The 21,103-nt window shown below is 38.0% G+C and overlaps 1 protein-coding gene across 7 annotated transcripts in view; it reads right to left on the reverse strand.

Annotated features, from left to right (window-relative positions):
• The window catches only part of DICER1 (dicer 1, ribonuclease III), a 68,033-nt gene that overhangs the window by 42,567 nt on the left and 4,363 nt on the right, over positions 1-21,103 (reverse strand). For 2 of the 7 annotated variants that reach the window (XM_032621264.1, XM_032621268.1), the window contains exons 2-3: positions 3,521-3,584; positions 2,127-2,227 (exon numbers count right to left, since the gene is read on the reverse strand). The exons of 4 other annotated variants lie outside the window; for them this stretch is intronic. The gene's annotated coding sequence lies outside the window, so the exon portion shown is untranslated. The remainder of the gene's footprint in view (positions 1-2,126; positions 2,228-3,520; positions 3,585-21,103) is intronic. One more of the 7 variants, XM_032621266.1, reaches the window with a different exon arrangement.

The following is a 21,103-nucleotide window of genomic DNA, read 5'->3' on the forward strand; positions in this document are numbered from 1 at the left end:
TTGGTCGGATGAATCCAAAGATACGGAGGGCCAGCTGTACTATGCAAGGGACGTGAGCATCCATGGATTTTGGCATCTGCAGGGGACCTGGACCGATTCCCATGGGCACTGAAGGACAACTGTACTTGTCCTTCATGACTCCAGGCTGCTTACTGGCAGGACGATTTATCATTGTTAAGCCTCACACCTCACTTTTCACCCAACCCAAACGTTAATCCAAGACCAAACAAAGACATGGTGGAAGGGATCAGGAAAGAAGCCTAAATCCTGGTGGTGGATGGAAATTTTCAAAGGAGAAAAGAGGGCAGCAGTGTAAATCCCCAAACACATTTCTTCCACCTCCAGAAACCATGTACAGTGGGAACCCTCCTTCCGATCACTGTCATCATTCCTTTTCATGTAGACAACATTAATAATGATGACGGTGCCAGAAAATAGTCTAAAAAGCAAATGAATGTTCTATTTTTAGAAGAGTCTAAAAACAGTCTATGTATAAATATTTAAATATTTAGTTAAAAATTTATTATAGACTATATAAAGTAGTTTAAAAATAAAGTCTACTTTTAGAATAGTCTAAAAAATAGAAGAATGTTCCTCTTTTGTTGTTGTTGTTCCATTTCCTTAAGGGGGAACTATATTCTTCAAAATTATCAGTACCAGTACAAAGAAAAACTATGAAAATGTTCCCGATTAAAGAAGACTCTAGAGACATGACAACTAAACGCAGTAACTGACCTCAGACTGGATCCTTTCCTGAGAGCAATGCCATAAAGACCATTACAGAGTCCACTGATAAGGCTGTAGATACAGCAGTGTTACATTCACTGAGTTGATAACCGCACCATGACTATGTAGGGGAGCATCCTTATTCTTGACAAATATATAGTGAAATATTTAGGAGTAAAAGGGTCATGTCGTATGCAACTTATTCTCAAATGGTTCAGAAGAAGAAACTACACGTAGATATACAGAGAGAGAATGGGTGCAACTGATAAAGCAAATGGGGCAAAATAGGTAAAGCACATATTCTTTGTCCTAATCTTATTTTCTGTCCGTTTGAAATTACTTCCAAATAAAGAGCTTTAAAAAGTAAATAAATAAATATTACCCATTAGACTAGGATCTCCTTGAGTACAAGAGCTGTATGTCTCACACATATTCCTACCACCTACCGAACCAAATCACACCCCAGACATGGCAAACAAAAAATACAGGTTCGTAAAATGCAAATACTGTCCATGTGCGTGACATAAAAACCTTCAAACAGTTTCTATTTGCCTTTTATAACTTACATCACATTGCATATATTCACAGAGACACATACATACACAACTTATTCTTTTACTGGCATACTGGCAAACATGCTCCACGAGAACTAGATGTGTGTCTCATTCTTTGCAGCTCTTACTACCTGGTATAATGTACCATATGTACATTTAGATAAATATCTGATGAACTGAATCAGAGGTTCATGAATGTCCACACAGTACCATACAGAACAGAATCATAGTTCAAAAGTTATTTCTACAGTATTTGGTTTGGAGATCCATGCCCGCACCACTCCTACTCACCCTGAAGGGTGGATACAAGACAGAGAATTTGCAGGGAAATGGAGGACGGCAATTGAACCCTCCCCGTTACATTTCCAGAAGGTCACAATATTTAAATTAATTTTCATTCATTTAGTACACAGTGACTGGCCCCAGCGATACACTATCTATTTGAAGAAAGCAAATCCAACATTTAAAAAGTCAACAAGTAATCCAATAATGTGAAAACTGAAAAACCTATAATTTCGCCAATTTTTACTTTCTTTGGCATGTTTAAATAGATTTTTTTTTCTTAACTTGGTCTTAATGAAAAGCTCTGAATCCCTGCTGGTAAGTGAAAGTTCTATAGTTTCACAGATTAACTAACTATGGTTAACTGCTTCAGCAGAGCCAACAGAGTAATCCACATGACTACTTTCCAATCATAGATTTCAAATTTCTGGTCAAACAATTAACACTCATGAAAGCTGTGAGGTTGTTTCATAGCTTTTATATGGTTCATTTAGAAATAACTTAGTAAAACACATGAATAAAAACTCTCTTCCTCTTTCCACATACGACAAAGCCCAGATTTACCGTCTTAATGTTTGAGATCTCTGTGTTGCTGTTGTCTGAACTGCATTTTGACATTGTGATAGCAGTTTATTGGAAAATCACAGCATACCCAAGCTTCTGCTCTAAAAATAAATGCAAAAATAGCCAAGTTTAAGACTCCTGTACTTAAACTAAATATAAACGCATCTACAAGAAAGCCTTATGGATATGAAAAGCTGAATAAAAGGCCATTACTTTGGATTAAAATTTAAACAAAAGACATCTGGGTTATTTTAGGATACTAAGTCTTATTCTAAAACAAAGAACAAGAGAATGAGCTATAACAATAGCATGCCTAATTCCCAGAGACTGGGGTGGGGCGTGGGCTGTCTTGAGAAAAGTTAGAGGAAAGATTTAAAAATGAATGCAAGGAAATCAAACAAAGTACATAAATTCTAAAGACAGTGATTAGGGAAATGGAAAAAATAAATAAATAAAAGGACAGAGATGTGTCATTTCCTAAGTTCATATATACAAAAGAAGTAAAGAAGATCACCAGAAGAGTACTTGGCTGAGTAATCCAAATCACCCGGTAGCAAGTTTTCACTACAAGTATGAAATCCATCAGCAATTTCAATTTCTCAAAGGAAATTAAAAATACGAACTCAAAGAACAATTTAATCTAATGATAAACTCTTTTATAAAATTCATTTATGAATAAAAATTTAAGAACTCAGTTCAACAATGTCAATACTGTGGAGAAATTTAAATTTAGGGGTGGTCCTAAATAATCCTAAGAGATTATAAATCAAAATCAAAATTATAAGTCAAAAAATGAGGAAGCGTAGGGCTTCCCTGGTGGCGCAGTGGTTGAGACTCTGCCTGCTAATGCAGGGGACATGGGTTCGAGCCCTGGCCTGGGAAGATCCCACATGCCACGGAGCAACTAGGCCCGTGAGCCACAACTACTGAGCCTGCACGTCTGGAGCCTGTGCTCCGCAACAAGAGAGGCCGCGACAGTGAGAGGCCCGCGCACCGTGATGAAGAGTGGCCCCCGCTTGCCACAACTAGAGAAAGCCCTCGCACAGAAATGAAGACCCAACACAGCCAAAAATAAATAAATTAATTAATAAAAAAAATAAATGAGGAAGCATAAAGTACTGAGGTGAAAAGCTTGATTTAATCAATGTTGCTTTTTTTAGATTTGATACTGGATTTCATTTATGCTCCTTAACTGCAATGCTTCTACTACCACAAGCTCAGGAAAAACAAATTGGCAGTGGTTTCTTTTCACTTATTTGTGTCTAGTCTAGTCTAGTCTATAGGTCGTGCATGGAGGTTAAACTTTCTCATTTCATACACAAATTGGTTTCGCTAATAAGGTAACAAAGCAGAATGGGGAAACCTTAACACTACTTTAGTATGTACATATTTACCTCAAAATGCTGATTCTAAGTTCTTTCAGTTTCCAAGTCTGTATTAATTCATACCCTAGGTAACCTAAAAGCAATCAGAGAGAATATTTTAGAACATACAACTCATTTTTAAAAAACAACTTTAAGAAATTTCCTACTTGACAAACTTTTCTGATATTTATCTTATCAGAATAAGATCTCTGATAAAAACAATTTTTGTACTTATCTATTGGGAATCAAGAAAACAGTATAAGTATGAAAGGGCTGCCCTTTAAAAATTAGTATTTATTATGTTCTATTACAATTGGGAATTTTTAAGAGTTGTTAGTACAATTCAATTAGATATAAGGAGAATTCCTGGAAGTAAATTACATCTCCCCCCCAGTAAAATCTGGCTTTAAAAATACTAAAAGAGGGCTTCCCTGGTGGCGCAGTGGTTGAGAGTCCACCTGCCGATGCAGGGGACACGGGTTCGTGCCCCGGTCCGGAAAGATCCCACATGCCGCAGACCGGCTGGGCCCGTGAGCCATGGCCGCTGAGCCTGAGCGTCCGGAGACTGAGCGTCCGGAGCCTGAGCGTTCGGAGCCTGCGCGTCCGGAGCCTGCTCTCCGCAACGGGAGAGGCCACGACAGTGAGAGGCCCGCGTACCGCAAAAAAATAAACTAAAAAAATACTAAAAGACTACAGTAAGTCAGTACCATGCTTTACATGAACTTATAACCCCTTACTCTCCTAATGAGTAAGTTCGTGTTTTCAAAAACTACCTCATGCTTTGACTTTTAATTCCGTTCTGTACTGCCACCTAGTATGATGTAAATGCAATACACCAACTTGGCCTGATGTGTCACACTCGACGTCTTTCCAATTCATATTCACCTCTTTTCTAGAAACACTGTAGCCAAAATAATAAGCTGATAGTCCTTTAAAACTTAATGCAACTCCACTATTACAAAATTATTGTTGAGTTATCCAACTTACTTCCCTAGACAATTCTGTATAGAGATAAATTAGAAAGTTAACATGCCAAGTACAATGACAACTTATGTTCATACTACGGAGCCAATAGGTCAAGTTTTCTAATTTTAATTGATGACTACGATTTAAATTACATACATGACTCATGTTTGATAGGTCCCTTTAAGATAACTCTGAAAAAGACATGCCACATACCAGATGCTCAGTCAAGTTCTAGTATAAACCAACAAACTTAACCTAATTACCATCTAGATCCCATATATGGCTGTACTCTTTCAGACAAAGGCTTGTAACAACAGACAGCTAACCCTCCTAGTTTGAAGTCTAAAGGCATCTAGAGCTTCCTGGTGCATATTTTCAAAACTGGTAACAGAAAACTTCCAACTCATTCATTTTATTATGTGTCACAGATTCTGATACTACTAACTTTACAAATATGACTGTCCAGATTTCATTCCTATTCTCATGAAGCCCAAAATGCGCAACTACCATGAAGTTCCATAGTGAACAAAAGAACACACCCACACAACATCAATATTGTGACATTAAAACACTGTCAAAAATACTCCTGGAAGCTAAGAGATAAAACTAAAACACGTCTGAAGAGCTTTTAGTCTCTAATACAGTAACAAATATGCTATGGAGATCCAAGACATTAATTTTAACTCCAACCAAAGCCTAAATGCTAAGAGCATCCTTGGCTATGGATATAAAATAACAGGTTTATAATACAGGTTGCTGACGTAAGGGCAAATTAAAAATAAGTGGTTCAATTCTCCCACTTGAAAATAAAGGAAAGAGACTCTTTCCCCTCCTTTTTTTTTTTTCAGAACTTCTTTTTCAGTCCTTTTGTGCTGTACTTGAATCTTTATAAAAGCCAAATAAGCCTCTAGCCAGTCTCACTTCTCAGGAATGTTTCCTTAAGATATGTCATCACCAAGAAAGATAATGCCCAATCTCCCAGTTTCCTAGGATGGCCTAATTTGGCAACTGACTCCAAATTGCAAAACCTACCACCAGTCATAAAGATACGAGAAAATTAGCAATTTTATCTTGAAAACATGGGTGTAAAGTGTTGTAACCACTTAGCTATACAAAAGAATAAGGTTTCTGTCTTTGCAATCTCTTTAGTGGATAGCCTGAGATACACATCACATTCTAGTTTAATGCTTAATCAATAAAAATTCTTCCTTCCCTTCTACATTTTTGGAGAGATTTTCTGGGTTGGGAGGAGATTTTGTTTTTAATTATATTTCCCCAACATTAGCTTTAAAGAAAAAAAAAATAGTCCAATTCTCAAAAAGTATTCACACCAAATAACAAAATCCACTTCTTGAAACTTAAAACAGTAGAAAAATCCTAAAATATACTGCTCAACTGCACTAGAGAGAGCAGTTTTAAAAATGAAAATAGAACTTAAGTGCACAAACACCTCCTCTTGTTCCTAAAAAGGAATCTGCACACAAGAAGGATCCAAGGTATTTACAAATAACTCCAAACAACCTCCCTTTTCTAAATTAAAGTTAGAGGAGAAAGAGAGGAGGCTGTTTTAAGTTAATTCCTAAGTCAAGCCAATGCTCTCACTTCTTAATATTTTGGAATACAGTCATTCCCTCCTCAGCGAGGCCCTCTGATGTGGGAGGGACACTGGGTAAGGCCACTGGGGATGTAGAAAGCAGTCTTTTCTCTTTCTTTCTTTTTAAGTATCTTTCATTTAAAATAATCTGAATGCTAGCAGAATCCAGTGTCAGGAAGACCAAGGTTTATCAGACTCTACTACCTCTCTCTAAGGTTGTTTCCTTGCCTATAAAATAGAGCACCTATTATGACGATTAAGTAATTAAACGCATAATAACCTTGGTAGAGCAAAAGTCCTTGCACAGAAAATGTTCAAAAACAGATAGTTTTAAAGAAACCACACGACCATCTCTATCTACAACCACTGTTGTCATACAATTCTTAAGACTTTAAGGAACTCCTTAAAGAACCTAAAATGTTGTATCAATCCTAAGATTCAATATAAAAAAATTATTCCCATACAAAGTTAAAGTACTATACAAGATTTTATACAGTATTTTTAATCAGATGAACCTGAAAAACCACAAACTCCAAACTACCTAGTCATTATGAGTTTACAGTGCAATGAAAATCAAACAAATTTAAATCACAAAACATGGTATATAATGTAAACTAAAATTAAACACCTTTGTGTCCACTAGTCCTCTTTAAAAGCAAAAACCAAAAAATACTACGTGCTACTTCTGTTTGGCTCCCCAGACATCACTGCAAACATGACTGAACTGTTTCTTAGGCAATGAAATGGTACACAGCTGGGCAAGTAACCGTCGTCATCATCATCCTCACCATCAGACAAGTTTTGAAAATATAAAATGCAAGAAAAGAGAAAACAAAAAGATAGGAAACATCCAAAATACCCATTGTACATAAAATAAATATTTCAAGGATTTATCAACTATTATTTGGTGAATATAGATTATGAAATGACTAAGGTCAAACCAAAGAGTGACAGACCAAAGAGAAAAGGGATAATAATTTCAAAAATTTAAACACTGGAATTTTTAGTCTTAGGTAGTTAAATACACAGCACAAGAGAAATATTTCCATTTTCACTTTTGTCATATCTGTCATTATTAATTAGAAATCCTTGCATATAAATCTAGCTTACAACATTAACACAAACCACATTCAGATATGCACCCTTCAGCATTACCATTTATAATAGCAAAAAATGTCCCTCCCACCTCCCCCAAAAACTCTAAATGTCTAACAATGAGTGAGGGAATGGTTTGGTAAACCATGGATGGCTCACTTTATATGAACTACAGTTCAACTGAGCTATTAAAATGATGACAGTTTATAATAAACAAAAATGCTTATGTTATGGGATTTCAATGAAAAACTTTTATTTACAGGAAGATCTGATTGTGTCCTCAAGTTAAAAACTAAAGAAAAGAAGAAAGGGAGGAATGGAGGGAAAGAAAATTGCACCCAAAATTGAGGCTGGGATTACTACCATAAGTAATTTCTTTCTTCTTAAAACTTTTCTGCATTTTAAAATCCCCTACAATTTGAACACTTTATTACTTTCAGAATTAAACACACTCTTAAACTGAGGATGAAGACAATAAAGATATATGACTCTGTCTTAAGTATTGGGGGAAAAAACTCCCTTCTTAAGCCACTGAATGTGGTAAAATTTACCCCAGTTTCTATAACTTAAACCACAAATTCACCAGCCTTCTTTTCCTGCACTACTCTATGAACCAAACAAATTTCTGCATTTCTCTAAAATCTGTAGCATAAACATATTATATTTACATTTCCAGGTAATTATGCCTAAAATGGGATTTGTCCAAAATTGAAGTTGAATACAGGTCAAATACCATTTTAACAAATTCCATCCACCAAAATCTCCATATAGAAAGTAACTCTAGGCTGCCAGCCAATGGCCCACTTACTTGGAATACTTCTTCAAAAGACCACCTTCCAACACATCGAAATGGCACAGATACCCGCCCCTGCCCTTCAAGTCACCTATAATGACCTTACTTTGCAATTTTGTTTTCAGAAAGGTAAATATTTAATACATCACTAGCTTTCAAGGTGAGTTTTAAGGTTAATGTTTGATTCCAAGTTTCTGTACTTTACTCAAAAACATTGTTCAACAAGTGCTAGAATGTTACTCAATTCTACCTTTTACAACACATAAGAACATCCATGAGGGAAAAGGGTCCACAACTCAACTCTCTATGTCAAGCTGCTTTAAGATGCTACAATGTGAACATTTCACTACTAAAGAGAGGTCAGTTCTGAGACAAAATGAGCCTAACAAACATGATTATGGATGGACGCTTAGTCAATGTTGAGTCAGGAAGCAAACACATCAAAGTTCCAGGTGAGAGGCAGAGCCTACACCACAGCCACGTGCAGCCACTCATGCTCTCTGCTTTCCCTGTAACTCCACGACGAGTGTATCACAGCCTCCACAGATGAGCAGTACAAAAAGTAACATTTAAAGTGGTTTTCCCCACTTAAAAAACTCTCATTGCACCTCCTGCCCCTCAAATTATTTGTTCATTCATTCAACACGTATTTATTAAGCAAGACATCCCTAATGCAAACTTGTATTCTGGAGAATGTGAGAACCTGAGTTCAGTTTTGAAGAATGTGTAGTAATAGCACTAGTTAGGGAGAAGATAATACAGGACATCATGGGGACGAGGAGACAGCATGTGAAGCAGCGTTTAAGCAGAAACCAGGCAAGTCGAGTTGAGGGAATTACAAGCTGTGTGCTGCAGCGCCGTGTCCCACAGGAGAACAGCAAGACCATGAAAGTGGTAAGATAAGCAGGGGCGAGACCATAAAGGGCCTTCTACACAGCTCTAAAGGGATTAGAATCTCGTCCTGTGGGCCTTTTTAGTCTCAGCATACACCAAGGGTTGTCACCTACTTAATCTCAGCCTAAGAATGACTCTCTATCAAGGCCCATATACAAGAAATCTGAATACAACAAAGTAAGAGACTCCTGAACTTTACTCTTTCCTTTACAGGGGACATTCCTTTTCCTGGTTACAATCATTGCCTCTGCGAATACAGGTTTGGCTGGAGCTGTCCCTGTTGGTGCACTGAAATCCCTTGTCCCAGGAACCACCCACCCATCCAGTCCAACCACGGAAGAACCAAGAGGGTTGGTCACCCCACCTCTAGCTCCAATTCACTACCCCTGACTGCCTACGGTACATTTCCACTTGGAGATCAAAGGAACTTCTCCAAAACTTCAATTAATCTAAAAAGAAAGATGAAGATCTGCTACTGCTAAGTACAAGTAAAAAAACACCCCCTCACACAACCATTCTTACAGGAATTCCAGAGCTGCTTCAAGAAAGAAAAGCAGCATCAAAATAAATGCAGTCTCCTAAGGTAACAACTCTTATTTCACTCAATTATGTTACAATTAAACCCAATATACATATAGTATAGAAAGAATCCAGGTAAGAGAGGAAAGGGAGTAGGCTCCAAAGTCAGAGTGGTGAATGAGCCCGTTAGCTCTAAGACTGCGGGCAAACGACCTCATTTCTACAATGGCACCTACACAGATGGCAGCCCCTTGGCTCCTCCTTCTCCCTACATAATCCACAACACACACATTTAACTCTAGCGTAAGTCAACTACGCAAATCACTAAAAAAAAAATAGGTAAGATGTTTGCTGTGGAAAAAGGAATTGCACACATTGGAGAGAAGAGGTGAGAGACTGCGGGCACCATGCTCAAAAAGACTCTCAGAGCCTCTCCTTGAGAGTCAATTAAGAGTATGCTACATGGTTCACAAATCTGGGGACCACTGAGAATGGGAAGAAGAGCAAGAACCAAAACTATAACTGGTCCCACCTTTCAGAACTGTTATAGTCCTCTTTAAAAAAACAGGCAAGCGCCCACATTGGACCAAAGGACAAAACTGGCGGCTACCGTATCCTGCAAGGATACCGTATCCTAGTGCTTTTAATCCTACATTGTTTGAACATGAGCAAAGCCACGAGGATACCCCATATGTATCTGCTTACACATGATTGCAAAGATAAAGTCTGGCACCTCTAAGGGACCTACTCAGTAAGTAAACTGTCTGAATGGCAAATAGACAATGTGACTGAGACACAGTATCCAACACTAAGAGCAGAAGAAGTAGCTGTCATTTGCCAAACTCAACCTCTCGCCAAGGACTACCAACAAGCATCAGTCCCAGAAAAAAAACAAAGGGATTAAAATCAAAAGTAGAGTACTCATGGAGCGTAAAGCTCCAGGTGACTCTGGGTACGAGAAACGTGATGAATCAAACCAGGACAGCAAGACAGCTCAAAACCTTCAATGAATTCCCTTTGCACTTAGGATAAAATCTAAAATCCTTACTATGTGTGACCCTGCCTCTCCCTCTCCCTGACTGGGGCTGGGTAACTCCCCCGTCTCCCACTAGTCACAGGGCCTTAGGCCCTCCACCAAGCTCTTTCCTACCTCAGAGCCTTTACACACACCATCCCCTGGCCATCTGCTCCTCAATCTTCAAGTCTCACCTCCAGTGTCACATTTTCACAAAGTTAACAATATCAGTTAAAAGACAGTAATGTAATATATATAATCCATATGTCCAGAACCAATCCGAGTACCAGGCACAAGCAGGATCTATCTGAATACATGAAGAAAGGCTGACAATTCTCACCACTAATAGGCAACTCTTAGGTAGAGGCCATTTGAATATTGACTGCCCCCCACCTCCCGGAAGGTTTTTAAAATACTACTGTTTCATACTTTAACTACTTATTTTTATTTACTATCACTCAGAAACAATCCTTCCAAGAACAACAAAGAATATGTTAAATTATAATTCATTAGTCAAATTTAACCAGAGTGAACTTTGGCCAAAGATTAAAAATTTAGCTTCCAATCTAATTAAAGATGTCACATACTGACAGCTTTTGAATATCATTTTCATGAAACTAACTCTATTAGTTTTCAGGGAACTGAATTTGTCCATATAAATCATACTTGTGCCTAAATTCTAAGGACATAAAAAACCTAATTTCAGTGACATTAAACACTTCTATTCTTCCATACACCACAACAAAGAGTATTTTTTTATATTAAATCATTAAATGACTCTCTTAAAAAGTTGTAATTTTTTCCACGTAGAGCAAAGTTTTATCTGGTTATGTTTTGTTTTTTGTTTTTGTTTTTTTTGCGGTACGCGGGCCTCTCACTGCTATGGCCTCTCCCATTGCGAGGTACAGGCTCCGGACGCACAGGTCCAGCGGCCATGGCTCACGGGCCCAGCTGCTCCACAGCATATGGGATCTTCCCGGACCGGGGCACGAACCCGTGTCCCCTGCATCGGCAGGCGGACTCTCAGCCACTGCACCACCAGGGAAGCCCTGGTTATGTTTTAATATCAATTACATCTTACTCTGGAGAACACTTTGGATGATATGGACAAATTTCTTGCAAAATACAATTTACCAAAATTAACATCTAAGAAAGAGAAAATGTGAAGAAGCCTACAGCTTTTAAAGAAATTTAATTAAAAACTACTTATGGGGCTTCCCTGGTGGCGCAGTGGTTGAGAGTCCGCCTGCCGATGCAGGGGACACTGGTTTGTGCCCCGGTCGTGAAGATCCCACATGCCATGGGGCGGCTGGGCCCGTGAGCCATGGCCGCTGGGCCTGCGCGTCTGGAGCCTGTGCTCCGCAACGGGAGAGGCCACAGCAGTGAGAGGACCACGTACCGCAAAAAAAAAAAAAAAACTGATTATGAAATACTCCAAGCCCAGATGTCTTCACTAGTAAATTCTTCAAAACATTTAAAGAGTAACCCCGATCTCAAAGACAAACTCTTCGGGAGGTCAGAAATAAGAAGAAATACTTCCCAACTCTTTACATGAGACCAGCATGAACTTGACACCAAAACCTGAGTACATTACAGGAAAGTAAAATTATAGACCTGTCTCTCAAACAAAAAATGTAAAAACACTAAATAGAATATTAACAAATTGAATTCAGAAATATGTACAAAGGATAATGCATCGTGAACAGCCGTAGTTTATCAGAGGAATGCAAGGATGGTTTAATATTCAAAAATCAATCAGTTTATTAAAACAGCATGCAGGTACTGGCTCAAGAACAGACAATGCAACAGAACAGAATGTAAAAACAGACCCACACCCATAAGGTTACTTAATTAATGGCAAAAACAATACTGTAGCACAGTAGGGAAAAAAGATGATCTTTTCAAATAAAAGCTAGGCTAATTATGTATCTAGGTGGAAAAAGTGTATCTTGACTCCCGCCTCACATGATACACAAAATCAATGACAGCTGGATATCTAAATGTATAAAGTAAAACAATAAAGTTATTAGAAAAAAATAGAAGAATACTTTCCTGTTCTTGGGGTGAGCAAAAATTTATTATACGGAAAGAAATTAACAAGCTGGACTACATTAAAATTAAGAACTTCCGTTTACAAAGTGAACTGATTAAGAGAGTGAAAAGCCAAGCCAGAACAGGAGATATATAATCAACTGCTACAAAGCAATAAGAAAAAGGCAGACAAGCAAATAGCAGGCAAAGGTCTTCAAAGCACGGGATACCAAAATGGTCAATAAACTTCATCAGCAATTAGAGTAATACAAATTAAACCACCAAGAGCTACTACCACACACCCATCAGAAGAGCTAAAATGAAGAGAGACAGCATTAAATGATGGGGAGAACGTGGAGCTTAGAGAACTTTCACACACTACTGGCAACCCTGTACACTGGAAGTATCTGCTATGGCTGAATATACATGTACCCCCCAGTAACTCCATTCCTAAGTGTATGCCCAACTGAAATATGTACAAATATTCTCCAAAAGACATGCACGAGAATGTTCAGAACTGCACTATTCATAATAGCCAAAGCTGAAAACAAGCCAAATCTCCATCAACAATATAACATAAGTAAATGCTGACACATCACATAACTAAGTGCTATAACTCAATGATGCAACACAGAATGAATCTCACACACTTATTAAGTGAAAAAAACCACACAAAACCTTACCATATAATTTCACTACATAAAATTAAAAATAAGGAAAAATAATTAAGTCAGAATGGTGTTTACTCTTTTTGGTGGGGGCTGGACGGGGGAGAGGGAAGTGCCTGGGAGGGGGCATTGAGAAAACCTTATAAAAAAAACATAGGCCATACCTGTTCCTTGATCTGGGCACTGGTTACCGGTATGTTCAATGTGTGCCCCTGCGATATATGTACTTTCCTGTGTATCAACTGAAACTGATTTCACTTAAAGTTTATTTTAAAAGAAAAGTAAACAAGGGCTTCCCTGGTGGCGCAGTGGTTGAGGGTCCGCCCGCCGATGCGAGGGGACACGGGTTCGTGCCCCGGTCCGGGAGGATCCCACATGTCGCGGAGCGGCTGGGCCCGTGAGCCATGGCCGCTGACCCTGCGCGTCCGGAGCCTGTGCTCCGCAACGGGAGAGGCCACAGTGGTGAGAGGCCCGTGTACCGCAAAAAATAATAATAAATAAAATTTAAAATAAAAGAGAAGTAAACAATCCTTAATACAATGTGTAAAAATTCTTCATATACCATGGCAAGTATGAAATATCAAAAGCTCCCAGAGTAAAGAAGGAAAGGGAGAAAATTTACCTTTATTGAGCACTTATATTCTATTATCTGGTTTAATCCACAAAGCAACACTAAGACAAGTTATCATCTCCATTTTAAAGGGATTTGAAATAACTTGCCCAAGGCCATGTGGCTAATGAATGGGAGAAGTAGAATTCTGCTTAAAATTTTGTCTGATTCCTATCTTTATTTTCACAATATACAAAACACTATGGTCTCAAAGGAAGTGCCCATTTTTACAGTGATCTTCCGGTCAAAATATGTATCTGGATATGTTCCTTTTGATCTCCTCAGGGGGTTGAAAAAGAATGTATCCATTTTAAGATTAACAGATGCCCACTGAATATTTTACTTTTAACTGAATCTGCATAAACACATATAAGCAAATATTGCTTTAATTATAAAGCCTTAGCAACTGAAATCAGCCCTGACTATGGATATTTCTCTTGGCCTTTCTAGTTTAGGTGCTCAATAAATACACAGTAACAGACTATATATCTCACCATTTTTTTCAATACCTTTATTACATTTAGCTGAAGACTAAACGTGATTTACTGCTTGACACAGAAACTACATAATGACTTCTTTCTCTAGTGAAATGAATTAAGTGCTACCTTAAGACAGATTATTATAAAGGGGGTTCAGACATAGTGAAATAAACTAGATTAATTAATATTATAGAAACTACAATGTACCATGTAACTTTTTCTTCACTCAATATAGACAACACAGGTAAGCATTTTGCCAGAGCATTTGCTGCTGAGGCAAGACACAGATTTCATACATGTATATATGTAGGTATAAATGTATGTTTTGCATGTGTACATGTATGTGTGGGTACATGCGTGCATGTGCACATGTATAAGCGTGTGCATGCTAAAGAGGCCTTAGGAAAATTATTTTTTTCCCTACTCCTGGCCAAAATATGGACCCAATTCATATGTAAAAAAACTTCCCGGGGACTTCCCTGGTGGCGCAGTGGTTAAGAATCCGCCTGCCAATGCAGGGGACACGGGTTCGAACCCTGGTCCAGGAAGATCCCACATGCCGCAGAGCAACTAAGCCCGTGCGCCACAACTACTGAGCCTGCGCTCTAGAACCCGCAAGCCACAACTACTGAGCCCATGTGCCACAACTACTGAAGCCCACATGCCTAGAGCCCGTGCTCCACAACAAGAGAAGCCACCACAATGAGAAGCCTGCGCACCACAACGAAGAGTAGCCTCTATTCTCCACAACTAGAGAAAGCCTGTGCGCAGAAACAAAGACCCAACACAGCCAAAAATAAATAAATAAATCTAAAAAAAAAAAAAAACTTCCCTGAATTTTCCTAACGTTCAGCAACAGAAAAGCTAGAGATGCACAAAGACTGATTTTAAATAATAACAATAAATATTCTCCTTCAGAATTCTGTCATGTGTCAACAAAAACTTTTTTTTACAAATTATCCCCAAAAGAAAGCACCCTTTGACAATGCTTCATTTCACATATTTTATTGAAGAAGGGTTGGAAACTGAAGTCCATGTGTTATGTAAGCAATAAAGAATTACTCTTTTTAAGCACTAACAGCATTTGGAAATTACAGCTTGCCTTAACTCCAGTAGAATTTACACACTACATTTAAATGCCTAATTTAGGTTGTTCTATTATTTGTTCGTATGTTTTTAATCAACAAAATTATGCCTTTTCCTCTGAACACCAAAATTATGTTTGGTCTAAGATAAATAAATTACTTGAGTTTATTATATGTAACAGGTACATATAAAGATTTTTAAATTAGGGGTTTTTTCTTTTTAATGTTTAGCTGTACAATATACAAGACCCTTGGAAAAGGTAGGTAATCCCGGTAGTGTTATATACAAAATATAATAAGCATTTTTTTTAAGATTTTTTTTTTAATGTGGACCACTTTTAAAGTCTTTATTGAATTTGTTACAATATTGCTTCTGTTTTATGTTCTGGCCTTTTGGACACGAGGCATGTGGGATCTTAGCTCCCCGACCAGGGATGGAACCCGCACCCCCTGCACTGGAACGCATAATCCTAACCACTGAAACCCCAGGGAAGTCGCGTACAAAAATATAATAAGCTTTTAAAATTAAAATACGAAGGTGCCTATCAAACACTTTCTTCCTCTTTAATAGTACCAGAGGCCTCTCAGTGGGTTACTTGCTCTTCATCATATTGATCAGATCAAGAGCTTGAACAGTTCCTATCAGACTCTCATTCATTCGCAATCATTCACTAAGCTGTACTAGATGCAGAGGTAAAAGATGAAAAGACTCAACTGTCTCTGAAAGATCTGGCCGTCAATCCAACTTGACCTACTTTCCAAGCCTTACTTCCCATGGTTTTCACCTTACCTTTCCTGCTCCGAACAGTTCACAATTCCATCACCTACTTTCTTATAGTCACTACATACTAAACCTCAATGCTCAGTAAATGCAGCCTCTCTTTTCCAAGTCTCACATGCAGTTTAGATTCAGCTTGAAATGGAGAAGTCCCTGAATTATACAGATGCTTCAAAGATTACCGACTATAAGATAGCCTGGAGCCTTACAAACGTTCTCATTTTAAAAGTGAGAAAACCAAAACTAAGTCTAGAAAGGCCAGGGTGACCTGCCCTTAACATATCTAGTTATTTAGAAGCAAAGCCAAACTAGAACACAGGTCTCCTAACCACTCGTTACTTTACGTTGTTCATTCATTCCACCAATCATGTCTGCCTCAATTGTCTGAAATTTTTTTATCCTTGGTTAACCTATTACTGGTCTTTATTTGTGTTCATATAGCCTACATCAGCATGCACGGATGGGGTGCAGCAGGCGTCCCTGCTCCTCCTATAACTGTATCTAAAATTCTCAGTAGGTACATGCACATTCTTCTGGGGATAAGACTCGTATCTTTTGTCAAATCAGGAGTCTCCAAAGGATAAGAATCACTGGACTGTATCAAGTACACATGATACATATATAAAGTTTATGCTGCTGCAAAATATAGATTCAAGGATGATGCGTGTATTCATACATAATAGAAGAATGATAGTTACATAGGGAAATTTAGCCATACTTAAGGCACTATTATGCTTGGTCACTATTATAGAGACCCAACTAAGGTAGCTGAACCATTTGACCCAATACAGACCATCCTCATACAGAATACCTGCCTGTGAAATACTGCACTCAAGCCCTCTTTTCTTTTTCATCTTCCATTATAAAGCTAAGCATAACATCTCAATATTCATAATTCTGGGGGAAATCACAATATCATCAAATCACATTAAGAAGATACTCTTGAGGAAAATTTCCTCTAATGTACGTATCTGAAGCAAAATAACATCAGCTAAAGTTTAGGAAATGGTGGTTATGAGACAGAACTGGGTTAAGAGTTTAAGAAACTCACTTTTTCCTCACAACCTCAAGAAGTAGGTACTATTATTATGAGCGGATTTCGGATGAGGGAGCTGACTCTGAAAGGCTGCCAGACACCCTATGCTCCTCAGCTATAAACTGGAGGAATCAGAATTTGAACCCTGGTCTCTCTGACACCAAAGACTTGCTCTTAAACATCCTTATAATGCTTTGATAAAATACTAGTATTTAATTCTGCACGATGGAAAAAGCTTAAAACACCACTAATCAGAGCTACCCATGAGTGATGGCAGTGTAGCAGGATGGGCGAGAGGAGAGGCCACGCGAAGCTCTGGGCTCCGCGTGTTAAATTCGCCCACTCAAAAAAAAAATCTCAAAATATCTCAAAGTCTACTGCCTTTCTCCTTCCCTTCAAACAGGGTTACTGATCTAACTCCTTAATCAAAGAACCTTTCTACATCATGTCAAAGATCAGTTCTTAAACTGAGATCCCTCTCTCATTATCTGAGTTCTTTAAGCACATTATTTTTAAAATTCTGAACTGGTGTGCTGACGTAGTCTAATCAAAAAAGAATTTCCAAATGTGTTTTCTAAATTCTTACTTTATTGCATACATTGAGCCATCACCTGAGAAAGAACCACCACAGCAGCTAGCAGGGTTAGCCAGCTTCGGCAATGAGAAAGCCTACAATACCAGGAAAACTCCCAACTTCACAGCAATTTTCTTCTATGAAATCCTTCTCTCTATCCACAATGTCTCTGTGTACATAATAAGTCCTCACTAATGAAGAATGAGGCAGCGTGATCTGTCCAAAATCCGAATAGTAATGATCTTTTTAAAAGCCTTAATATACAAGCAATATTATTTGCCATAAAACTGTTAACTTCTAAGTCCTTTAAAAACTAATGTAAGAATAATTTATTCACTCAACAAAGATGAGCACCCTCTTTACGCCAGCACTGCTCTATTCTACCCTTACTATCCTTACCATTCCATAAACCTTAACACAGCACATTTAGTGTCACCATGAGCTTCAAACATCAGAACAGCAAGGCCAAAATTCAAGTCTTTCGTGTCTTATTTCTAGTAAGTCTTACTGACAGTCTCAGACAATGTTTTCTTGTGGCATCTTCTTAGCCACCTACTTAAAATGTATAGCAAATTTGCATATTAAGGGAGAACCAACAATTTACTGACAATTCCAGGAAGATAGGAAAGCCATTTTGTACTCAAAATTTATTTTAACAAAGGCCTTCTTACATGACTGAAAATTTCAATTTCATCAGCTGGACCTCAAAAATAAGGCTATACCACTATACAAGCAATCCTACTTTTTAGACCAACACACAATTCCTAAAGACTGGCAGAGAGAATCTGGAAAATCCTGACTGCCTATACTATCCAGAAAAGAGTACGTTGTGAATGGATTATTACTCAGCGTCTGTCAAAAGCCTGAATGAGACAACTGATATATGATGGACATTGTCTGAAAGAGAAATTAACTAAACTAATGAATCAAATCACCAGAACGTGTATACCTACATTACTAACGCTTTTCCATTATGTCTGAGGCCTTTATCCAGTTGCTCTAAAATGGCATGTGAAAACTATTTCTCCATCATTTATAAAATGTAAAACGTTTTCTCCATATATTGTTAATGTCATTTTACAAGAGAATTCAAAGGCTTATTCATCATACAAGAGAAAAGTCTGCTTCTCCTGATTAACTGCTATACTTCCTTTCACCAATCAATACCAACTATAATTAGTCCTGTATCCTCTTTTGCTTTGACTGATAAAATATTAAAAAAAAAAAACTTTACTGACATGCGGACGCTAATTATCCTTGCGCTGAGCTTCTCATCTAATTCCCTCCACACTCTACCCCTCGACCTTCACCACTATTTTCACTGTCCTCTCCAACATCCGTCTATCTTAAGACCATCTCAAATCCTTTCTCAAAGGAGACAAATAATAAAACGCATACATCCATCGGGCTTTGAGAATGAGCTGAACTCTTGAATGTCCAAAATGCAGAGCACAAGGATAAATCACTTGGCTCCAACTTAACTATTTACACAAGTTAAACAGGGACCTGACCAGTACCTTCCTCTGACATCCAACAGAGCAGAACATGGCTCCATGATGGACCAACTGAATGAATTCAGTTACTTGCCAGACACTGGTGGGAACCGAGATCATAAAAACAAGTAAATCCTGGGCCTCAAGAAGATTAAAGTCTTCTATTAATAAAAAGTTCCTATTTGTAGGGAAGTATAACCACCTGGAAAAACCCTGAGAAAACTCATACTGCAATAAGTTCTGAGTCTAGTGTTCTGATGATCTAGAAACAATCCAACCGCTTCCGGGTATACCCAAAAGAAGCAGAAGCTGGGGCTCAAGCAAGTATTTGTATACCTGTGTTCATAACAACATCACTCACAAGGCCAAAAAAGTACAAGCAACCCAAGTGTCCATCAAGGGATTAATGGAATAGCAAAATGTGGTGCATACATATAGAATGAAATAGTATTCAGCCTTAAAAAGGAAGGCTATTCTGACACATGCTACAACATGAATGGATCTGGAAGAAGCTACGCTTAGTGAAACAAGCCAGTCACAAAAGGACAAATGTTGTACGATTCTGCTTCAATTAGGTTCCAAGAGTAGCAGATTCATAGAGACAGAAAACAGAATGGTGGTTGCCTGGGCCTGGGAGGAGGGTGGAATGGGGAGTTAGTGATTAATGGGTACAGAGTTTCAGTTGAGAAAGATGAAAAAGTTCTGGAGATGGATGGTGGTGATGGCAGGCAAACAATGTGAACGTAATTAATGCCACAAAGCTGTACACTTAAAAATGGTTAAAGTGGTACATTTTGTTATATTTTACCACAAAAAAAGTTAAAAATCTTAATTATTCAGATAACCAAAGGTCACCTGAACATTTAAGACAGAGTTCCATTCATTAAACAAGTATTAACTAAAAACTTACCTGCAAGTTACACAGGTTTTTTCCCTAAAATCCACTTGGAACAGCAATGCAACGTAAGGAAGACAGCCCACAAACCATGATTCAATCCTGGCTCTGCCACTTCTAGATTCATAACTCTCTGAGTCTTAGCTTCCTTGCATGTAAAATAAGACAATACCAAGTCTGTCTCAGGGTCACGGTGAGGATTAAATAAGAACACACATAAAAGCACCTGAAACATCTTGGCACACAGTTAAGGAGGAACTTCTTATGAATAAATGTTTTCCCTTCTCTCCTTTGCCACAAGTAATGACCACAGGATGTTAGGGTCACAAGGGAGAGAATGTTGATGAAATACCTATTTTCTCAAACGAAACAAGCATCTCACACATCAGACAGTGGCAGGGAATAAATCTCTCAATGCCATAAAAGTCATCCTCCTTTGAAGACAGCACTACACTGAAAGTACTACCCACTATATACTACCACAAAATCACTATCAAATAAGAACCATGAGCCACATCAAAATAAAATGTCTTCTAAATCAAGACAATAAAATTCAGCAATGGCAAAACCACCTCACTTTACAACACATACACAGTGCCACAGATATAATACAGTAGACAGAACTTAACCTTTAATCATGAGATGACAGCATAAAAAGTAAAACAAGCCCTTATTGAAATAACTACAGGAAAAGAAGGTCTTTTCTCCCCAAATTAAATGTGCTCATCTTCTTAAAACAGCATTTTGATGCCTTGAGTAAGTCCATTATCCAACACTGCCATTTAAATGTTCATAAAGATCATATTAAAAGCAATCTTTGTAGTGTTTCTAATCTTTAAAGTTTTATAAACTATGTCCTAAAATAAAATTTTGAAATAATTATATATGTAAGTATATACAGCATATATTACATATAATATACATATGCCACAGATAGCTACTAGCTAGCTTTAAAGACAACACTTTGCAAAATAAACTGATTACGGCAACCTAGTTCCCAAAGATATTAATACTAAAATTACTATTCACTAGCAGCCTCGTTCAGCATCTTGTACCATCATCCACCCTCTAATAAATTATTGGAGCTC

Source organism: Phocoena sinus, chromosome 2 (genome assembly GCF_008692025.1).
Source record: "Phocoena sinus isolate mPhoSin1 chromosome 2, mPhoSin1.pri, whole genome shotgun sequence".
In the NCBI taxonomy this organism is placed as follows: domain Eukaryota; kingdom Metazoa; phylum Chordata; class Mammalia; order Artiodactyla; family Phocoenidae; genus Phocoena; species Phocoena sinus.